Consider the following 3,385-nt stretch of genomic DNA (forward strand, 5'->3'; position numbering starts at 1 on the left):
AGAAGAAAATACATGAATCATATGTTTTTGTACTCTAAACAGGCATCCTCTTTGTCAGTATGGCCCAGATCTCACTTTGTTGTACACAGTTCATATACTTTGGGAGGGTGACACTTCTATTCTTTATCAGACAGCTTATATAAACTCAGTAAATCTTAGTAGTAATTTTGATTTTCTACCTGCTTCTTCACCTCCTTAACTTGCAAACCAGGATTGACTGCATACTTCTTCTAGGTAAATATCACTGCCTATTTTCCATAGTTGTTTTGCTAGTATATTGCTTATGAATCTCATTAACTGTTTGAGTTTTTAGAACTCAACAATTCCATGTGTCCCTAGTAGATTTATTTCTAGCATTTTGGGGTGTCTATTCCTTGTCACTGTGGAACACAACTACTTCATATTCTATAAATCTTATAGCAACTCTACTTTAGGAGAAACATTAATTTGAAGGTATTAATTGTTGAAATGTAGTTTGTCACATCTCAGAATCCAGCACAAACACAAATTTGTGTGTGTGTGTATGTGTGCCTGAACACGTGTTCATACTCACACACACACACATACACACACACATGCACACATGCACACACATGCACACTCACATTTCTTATGAATTCTAGAAATTAGTATAAAATACACCAAATCCACTTATAGAATTACCATGTTAGGTAGAAACTGTAAGTTAACACTAGTAGTGGGGGAAATAATACAACAGATTCTTTAAAGAAGGCAGGATGTTTATTAAGGTTGAAGACAGCATAACTTCCAACGTATTATGTTTGTAACACCAGTAGTACAGACACAGAGAGCAACAATTAATAAATGGGACCTCCTGTACCTGAGAAGCTTCTGTACAGCAAAGGACACAGTCAACAAGATAAAGCAGCAGCCCACAGAAGGGGAAAAGATATTCACCAACCCCATATATGATAGAAGGCTGATTTCCAAATTATGCAAAGAACTCCAGAAGCTAGTCACCAAAACACTAAATAATCCGATTAAAATTGAGATTTAGAACTAAATAGAGAATTCCTAGTAGAGGAATCTACAATCCCTGAAAGACAATTAAGAAAGTACTTAACATTCTTAGCCATCAAGGAAATGCAAATCAAAAGAACTCTGAGATACTATGTTGCTCCTGTCAGAATGGTCAAAATCAAAAACACCAGGGACAGTTTATGCTAGAGAGGATTGGAGAGAGGGGAACACTCCTCCAATGCTGCTGGGTGTACCAACTTGCACAGCCACTTTGGAAATCAGTATGGTGGTTCCTTATGAAAATGGGAATCAGTCTATCTCAAGATCCAGCAATTCTACTCTTAGAAATATACTCAAAAGATACACAGTCATACAACAAGGACATCTCTTCATCTATGTTCATTACAGCATTATTTGCAATAGCCAGAACCTGGAAGCAACCTATACTCCCCCCCAACTAAAAAATGGATAATGAATATGTGGTACATTTATACAATGGAGTACTATCCAGTGGGAAAAAAACAAAAACAAAAACAATGGGATCTTGAAAGTCACAGACAAATGGATGGAACTAGAAGAAACCATGTGGAGTGAGGTAACCCAGTCACAAAAAGACAAACATGTTACTTACTCACTCATGTATGGATTTTAGGTATAGAGCAAAGGATTACCAGTCTATAATTCACATTACCTGAGCAGCTAGGAAACAAGGCGGATACTAAGAGAGACATACTTGGTCCCCCAGAGAAGGGGAAAGGGACAAGATCTCCTGAGCAAATTGGGAGCACGTGGGGAGGGGAGAGAGACCTAAGAGTAAGAGAAGGGGAAAAGAGGAGAGGAGAGCAGGACATGAAGGATCAGGAAGATTGAGTCTGGGGAATAACAGAGTAGAGCACGAAAAGAGAAACCATATTGTGGGTGTCCTGTAGAATTCTTGGGAAATCTATGGGGCCTCTGGTAGTATATCAATATTTATCTCTAGTTTACAGATGTACTTTGGGAACCCGTTCCACATAGAGGATACTCTTTCAGTCTAGTCACAAGGGAGAGGGCCTTGGCCCTGCTCCAAATGATATTGCAGACTTTGAGCATCCACTCTCCGGGAGCAGAAAGGAGATGGGATAGGCCTTTGGTTAGGGACAGGGGAGGAGGGGAGGGAGAGGGATCTGGGATTGAAATGTAAAACATGTTTGTGTCTAATTTAAATAAAAAATAAACATTGGAAAAAAGAGATATTATCTTGAAAAATCAGGTTGGTCAATGACCAAAACTGAGCTTATATAATAGCATATTCTATAACTTAACAGATTTTCTTACAAGTAAAATAATTAAAATTTTGAATGCGTGTAGAGTTTGAGTTACTTGGAATAAATTCAAATATAGAGTGTTAAGTGTTTTTATGGTTGTTACTTTTTTCTTTCTTTGGAGATAGATAAGAAACACTGGATCCTACTGGTTGGATGAAATTGCAATTGAGTCTGTCATACTTTCTGGATCCCAACAAAGTAAAGAGATATGAACAAAGATAAATCTATGACATGCTGAGAAAGAAAAATAAGAGAACATAGCAATGGTTCTAAAAGACTGAACTCAGTGTGAGAAACTGTGGGATTTATGTTGATGCATTATAGGAAACTGGGACAGTTTGCCTTTTAAGAGAGAGGAAGTTGAACTCAGGTGGGGTAAAGGGGAATGGGAGTCAGTGTAAGAATATGGAGTAGTTGGTGCGGAGGAAAGGAGATCCGAGTAGAGGGAGGCATAACTAAAATTGATGAATTCTAACAAACTTGGTTTTAAAACCCAGTATTGTAGAGCAGTCTTAAAATTTACATATATATAAGTATTAAAGAGTTTGGATAGAATTACTAGTACTATAATGGGGGACAATGACCCTCCTAAATACCATAGTCCATGATGCAAAAAGCCTAATTTCAGGATTGGGTTAACTCATTTGGAGTTGTTGGTCAGCGAAGTACCATGGACTCCAAAGCATTATAGGCTATTGCTATTGATGTTGATTATGTTTTATAATTTGAAAGTGAAACCCTTTTGCTGAAGACATCAAATACTCAGTCACAGAATATGGAAGAATTCAGGTAGTACTGGTATGGAACCTTTTCTTGTACTAAATATTTTTCATGAACTCAGTAGGCTATTAAGAGGGGGAAATAATCATTATTCTTATCCAGATTTACACTTGATGGCTAGAATAATAACCAGCTTGTAAGAAATGCCCACTGATGTAATATTGACTGGAATGTCCTGGGAATAACTAACAACAATATGGTTATACTATGGGCTTAGTAAAAACAATAGAATTAAAACTTGTGCTCCATTATCAAGGTAAAGAACCTATGGCTAATTAGATCTTCAGCCTGTGGGGGAAACTACTACTAGTAGTTTG

This window comes from Mesocricetus auratus, unplaced genomic scaffold, assembly GCF_017639785.1.
Source record: "Mesocricetus auratus isolate SY011 unplaced genomic scaffold, BCM_Maur_2.0 Super-Scaffold_6730, whole genome shotgun sequence".
NCBI classification, from domain to species: domain Eukaryota; kingdom Metazoa; phylum Chordata; class Mammalia; order Rodentia; family Cricetidae; genus Mesocricetus; species Mesocricetus auratus.